At 35.8% G+C, this 6,580-nt stretch overlaps 1 protein-coding gene across 2 annotated transcripts in view; it reads right to left on the bottom strand.

Moving 5' to 3' along the window:
- Positions 1 to 3,126, bottom strand: part of Sox6 (SRY-box transcription factor 6) — a 557,563-nt gene extending 554,437 nt beyond the window's left edge. For both annotated transcript variants that reach the window (XM_010615190.3, XM_010615191.3), the window contains exons 1-2: positions 3,016 to 3,126; positions 1,491 to 1,717 (exon numbers count right to left, since the gene is read on the bottom strand). The gene's annotated coding sequence lies outside the window, so the exon portion shown is untranslated. The remainder of the gene's footprint in view (positions 1 to 1,490; positions 1,718 to 3,015) is intronic.
- Between the last annotated feature and the right edge of the window lie 3,454 nt (positions 3,127 to 6,580).

The following is a 6,580-nucleotide window of genomic DNA, read 5'->3' as shown; positions in this document are numbered from 1 at the left end:
GGGGGGGGGGGGGGGGGGGGGGGGGAGGAAAAGGAGGGAGGCAGCTCCAGCCTTGTCCAAGTTAGAAGGCGGTGTTAGGCAGGAAAGCGCCTACGGGAGAAACAGCTGGGATGCAGACTGGCTATGGAAATCTCAGTTCTAGGAACCGTGTCCTTTCGTCCAGGAGGTAAGACTGTATGACTGTCGCACGTTTATTCTTTCGATGTCTGTATCTCTCTCTTCCCCACCCCCAACTACCGCTACCACTCGGGTCAGCCTGTATGCACCGGGAGAAGGGCACAAGCGCAGCGGAGGGCTTTATTTTCCAGGTCTCTCCACGCATAGATCGTGAGTGTCATGAAAAGAGATTAGCAAATCTACTGCTGCCGGCAGCGACGAGACCCGCTGTCCTTCTGCCAGTTGCTCACTGCTCGAGACATCTCGGGCCGCACAGTGCTCTAGAAGTCCCAGCCCGCCTGGTGGTTTGGCCTGAGGGCTCACTCAGGTGATACAGGGGAGGCTCGCGGCGTCCCAGACGGGTTCGGTCAAGGGCTTCCACCACATCACCACTTTCTGCCGCCTCGGCGCCCGCACGGACACGGACACGGACACGGACACACATATAGATACACACGCGCGCGAGCGCGCACACACACACACACACACGCACTCCCGCACACACACTTCTGACACTCTCCTCATCCAAACTAGGGTCCCTTTAACAGTCAATTCAGCCCTCTGGGGAGCAGCGGGGGAAACTAGGAGAAGAGGATGCGCCGCTAGGGTGCCAGCTGTCCGACTTGGCCTCGCTTTGTTTACGTGCCTAAGTCGCCACCTTGAGGTCGAGCGCGAGACTGCGAGCGCGGTGGGGACCTCCTAGTCACTCCGACTCGGCAGCCTGGGCGACCTCTTGGAACTGCTTGAAAGGGAAGCAAAGGGGAGCACACCATGCCGTCGGGGCAATACACTGAGGCAAGGCCTGCCCTCCGCGACCGGACCGAGAGGAGTGAAGGCTAAAGCCGCCCACTAGCTGAAATCAGTAGCCGGGAATGGAAAGAAGGCGCATTCTCCCAGCAGAGTACAAAGCTCGGATCAAAGAGCCTGCAGCTCCCAGGCAGGGACTGCAGATCACAAATTTCAAGCACTAACTGCCAGGGCAGAGGCAGAGGGTAGAGCAGTTTTGAAGAGGCTAGCATCCGTCCGGGTCTAAGCCACAGATCCACTGCCCTTCTGCAGTGACCTCGGCTCAGCCCAGAACCCGCACTCCCTGGGGCTCATCTCCCACTTGCTCTCCATGTGCAGGACAGGAGGAGAAAAAAGGGCCTCAGGCTTGCAGCCAGACCCAAGGTCAAAAACAGAGGTCTCAGAAATGAAAACTGGGTGCAGGAGAGCAACGTTCTGCTGCTAGAGCTGGGCGCTTAACTCTAGTTGCTCCTTTCTCAGGCAATTGGCCCTCCTGAGTAGCTAACAATGGATTAGATAAAACAGTAATGACTTATTATTTGTATCACCTGTTTTCATTTGCTCACTGTTCTTCCTGTAGTGTACTTTTGTCTTGTTCTATAAGGAAACCAGGCTTAAGAATACCCTAGCTTAATCCTGGAACAAAATATTGTGGTCGTTCTTTGTTGTTCCTGGACATTGCCTTTGAGGCTTGGAGACATCTATAAAGTTCCAACAAAGGTCCTCCTCCTCGGTGAACTGTGCCCAAAGGGCACCTGGGTCATTTTTCCTGCAGCTTGGGTACAGAGATAGTGTTTAAACATAATGTTTTACAGAAGAAGAAGAATTCGATTTACATAACAAAAATGATACTTGGGCACTAGTTTGTATTATATGAAAGTATAAATCAGTTCTGGCTGACTCCAACTTAGGCAGCAATAAATAAATAATATTTTAGTCAGCAATAAATAAATAATAAATTAAAATTTTAAAATAGAACAGCAGCAATCTAACACTAATGGACAACAGAGAATGTCTTCAAAGAAGAAAAAGCAACAGGCCCCCAAGCCAGACCCCATTTCTGTGTTTCACGCCACAGCCTAGCAAATTATCACTGGACCACTCCTCCACTCGTGTGGAAAGCTGAGTGTTATTGAACACAGTTCTGAATTTTCCCAGGGAATCCCAATTATAGAAACACCTGTACTAAGTAATGCTAGTCTAATCCACTATGAAAACTTTAAGTATGCAATAGCCTCAAATCATCTCATTTCTTAGTTTTAGTGGGGTAAGCCAACCTCATGGAAGAACATTAGACTTGTATAATGTCCCCAGAGCCTTAACTCAAAAGAGCTTTGCCTTTGCCACACATAATTCTGGCAGTTCATTCTACCTTAAATGGAAGAAATATACATTGAATCCTAACATAACTGGCAGAAACTAAGTCTAGGTAGAAACATCATTTAATGAGAAATATAGTAACTATAACACATATCACATGTGCAATCAGAGACCAATTCCATAATTTTTAAACAAAAATCTTAACAACATAGAAGTCATTATTCAGTCTATATGCTCTGCTTTAATATAAATAGAATAATAGTGGCAAAAAAACACCATACAATGTGGTAGAAATACATTGTAAACCTCTACTGATATTTTTTTAAAATATACCTATCAACTGTATTTTTTTAAAAATACAACATGTAACATTTTTTAAATGCTATCCAAAAAAAAATTTCCTAAGGCAATGGGTTTATTTTTTTCATCATTTAAGGCTGCCAAAACTAACGCCACTGAATTGTTCAGATGAAAACTGAAATTTTTATCAGCCATCCAAATATTTCTCTTACACTGTTAAATAGAATTATAGGGATTTTTTCCTGACTAAATGTAGTCTAGATAATTATACAGAAAAATATGAATATAAAAAACATTGAAAGGAAAAATATGATGAAGGGTTATAGGATAATGCAACCACAGAAGCAAATTTTATTCAATAAAATTCAAAGTACCCCTCATGATAACATTCTTTTGATATTGCTAAAATATTCATATTCCTTCATATGTGCTTCTGTCTAAAGAAACACTTACCTCTTCCAAACATAAGGCTTGCCATCCGCTAAAATGACTCCTCCCATTGCATTCATTTTACATTTTAGTCACATTGGAAAGATTTCATAAATCAGCATTAGATCTACTGCAATACCTAGAAAAAATACAAGTTAAAAAAATCACATGCACAAAAGAATGTTCAAAAATTGCTCACCAATAAATATCAAAAAATAAAACATTAATTGACCAATATTACCAGTGCATAAAAATTTGATAGTTTATTTTAGTAACTTTGTTTTACATATTCTTATGTGTTAGCATTGTGCTTTAAAAATGAATTGGATTAAATTCTCTAAACTTAAAATGTTACTTAAAAATCTAAAATCACAATTGCTATTTTTAAATTTCAGGATTTTTGTTATATGTTTTTAAAAATATCACAAATATGTTAAACACACTTAAACGTGTACTGAGTGTCTAATATGTACAAGGCAAATATTTAAAGGTATGCTAACTCAAGATTTATATTTTATACCTTTTATGACTCAATAAATATTAATTAAAATTTATTGCACATATACTGAAAGTTAATTTTTATTAACTATGCCAGCAGAAGCACTGTATTCAGTATTTGATGATTCAACACACTATTACTTTATTTCATCTGGTATATACTATTTAAATTACTCCAACTGTTTGCATTAACTGATAAATTTATACATTTCCAAAAGTAGTTTTTCTGATTTAACAAATGATATATCTCAAAAAGCTTTAAGTAGACTATAGTTACAAACCAATTCCAAATAACACTTTACTTCTAAGTCATATCTAAAAGAAACCTGGAGCTGTATTCCAAATCAGATTGTATAATTTTTATGCAAAATTATTCTATAACTTGCTAAGTTTTATATCTTTAACATGCATCATAATTGTTCACATGTGATGGAGGTATTTATTTCCTAAAATCAAACAGATGAAAGCTAAAAAATAGGTGAAGTGTTCCCAAATATCTGAATGTTGGCTGCTACTTAACTCATTACATGTTATTGAATTTTCAGTTTGTATCCGCATCTTTTACATTAGGTTTGAACACATGATCTTTCTAATGAGGGAAGGAGAGGAAGATAATATTAAGAACCTGCAACAATGGTCATCCTCAAGTTCATTCATGTCTGTTTAAGAAAATAACAAATGGAAAACACTTATTCACACAAAGTTCTATATTTTCAGAGAAAAAGTTTTAAATTCAAAGGCTTAATATATAAAGCCCCTGTAATTGTGTATGATGTTATCCACCTACTTCCAAAGTTGACAAAGTTTAGTGCTAAAATGAATATTAAGCAAATAAGTGTGAACTATGTTCACTAGAATTAGCATATTACAGATTATAGTTTATAAATTTTTAAGAACATTAGCATCATGATATGGTTGTCATAGAAACTGCAACAATATGTCATTTCAATTAATTTTGTATGCAGTGATAAGGCCTAGTTCTACATCACTACAACTTTGAAAAGCAAAAAGTAAAAAGCAGATATAGTGAACAGTGAGATTCCAATTTCTACCAGTTTAGAAACTAATGAAGTACAAGTCTTTTAAAACTAAAAAATGACAATACATTCTAATTGCATGGTAAGATAGTAATTTAATAAAGGTTATAAAATGTTTTAAATGAGTACACTCTGAAAAAAAGTTTTTATTAACAATCAACTGCTTCTCTTAATATTCCTTACTCTTGCTACTTAAGCCTATTTATAGGTTAAAAATTATTAGTTATTACTTATTATTTAATTATTAAATTATGGATGCTCTGTTCTCAAGAGATAGATATATTTGCATTTACATTAAAATTCAGAACAACCAGACCAGAATTTTAATATTTTTAAAGTAATTATTGCAAAAGATCCTTCTCATTTAGCAGGATGTCACACTGTATTACTGCAAAGCCTTCTTAGTATATCACTACCAAAGATATTCTGTTGACATTAATGGCTCAATTATTGCAATGGAAAATGCCTATGAAAATAAAGCATATTTCCCAAGAACAATTATGAAAGGAGATTTGGAGCTCTAAATTAATATGTCTGTTGGCTACCAAATACCTTTTCCTTATATTTTCTACATTTCAATATGGAATATGTCCAAGATAGCTCTGAAAATGATTCAAAAGCACATTATATTTAAGTCTATATTTGCCCTACGTCCTTTATGTATAATATAGCCTAGTTACTAATAATTTCAACTAATACAAAGTTATGTCCTTAAATACCTGTAAAAATATTATCACCCTTAAGTAACTTTTTAAAATGAAGTACAGTATATGAATATTTTTACAATGTAAAAGAACAATCTAAAGAAGAAAAGATAAACATATACAAATTACTCTTCTTGATAGGATTAAGAGTATTCCAAAGAAGCATTTAAAATCCCCAGTTTTCCTAACAATCAACAATGAAAAACAGATGTTTACAAAGCTGTTTCGTATGCTGTCTTAAAAGACGGTAAAAGATGGTTTGTGGATAGTATGAAGGAAGAGCCAGATAACTGCCTGCCGGGTGTATATTTAAAAAGCATTTTCATTGGCTCAGTTATTGTTAATAGTGAAAGAAAACACTTTGTGCTGCATATACTGTATGACTGTGACTATAGAAAACTGCTATCATAAAGTCCTCAAAAACTCTTAAGATGTAATTTACAAAGATAATAATAACACAGAATTATTTCACTTCTCTGAATGCTACACATTTGCATACCAGGACTGTGTACAATATACTCATAATGCACATTCATAATGACAAGGACTTCTTAACACTGTAACTACAGCACAAGATCTGTGCATTAGATAATCTATCTTACCAAGTTTTACTTGTTGGTGTGAAAATGTTAGTCTCAGTGAGCCAGGTGTTAGCTGCCTACAAAACTGAAGACCACATTAACTACTGCATCACCATTTTGAGGAAATATAATGCTAAAAAGTGACCTTGTAAAATAATATTTTGTAACAGTATCTAAAATTATATTGTAAAATGTCAAATGAATATTTTCAAGTTATATGTGATAATGATGGTATAAAAAATATTAAAATCACTGATGTTTCATGTTTGTTTTTTCATAGTATTTATTAAGTCAGGTACCGTGCCAAAAGCTTTTTTAAAAATATTTAATTTTTCAAATATTCACTTAGATGTTTTTATTTACTCAGAATAAATCCTAATAATATGCCTTCTTCATGGAGCATTTATCTCCTGCCTACAGCTTAGTAACTGTACATGGTACCCACAAATAATAAATAAATTCTAATTCTCATTATTGTCCAAGGTGTCTCCTATTTTTATTGAAGAAATACATATAACCTAATGAATACAGAAATGTGGTATTTCTGTCACCCAAATGAGTTATTTTCTAATTTTACTTATGATACTTTCTATGTAAGTAAAAAAAGGAAAAGGTATTTTTGAAGCAAAAACAGTGGAACAAATATTCATGAAATACAACATGTAATAGTATCTATATTAACATGAACTGAGCAAATATCTAGTTAGGAAAAATTGTTGAATACAATGAAACTGTCATATTTTTAAATTTTTGTTTAATATGAAAAATG

This window comes from Fukomys damarensis, unplaced genomic scaffold (assembly GCF_012274545.1).
Source record: "Fukomys damarensis isolate Sample0158 unplaced genomic scaffold, DMR_v1.0_HiC HiC_scaffold_16, whole genome shotgun sequence".
NCBI classification, from domain to species: Eukaryota; Metazoa; Chordata; class Mammalia; order Rodentia; family Bathyergidae; genus Fukomys; species Fukomys damarensis.
Note: the sequence above shows the minus strand (reverse complement) of the source record. Positions and strands in the feature narration are given on the sequence as shown.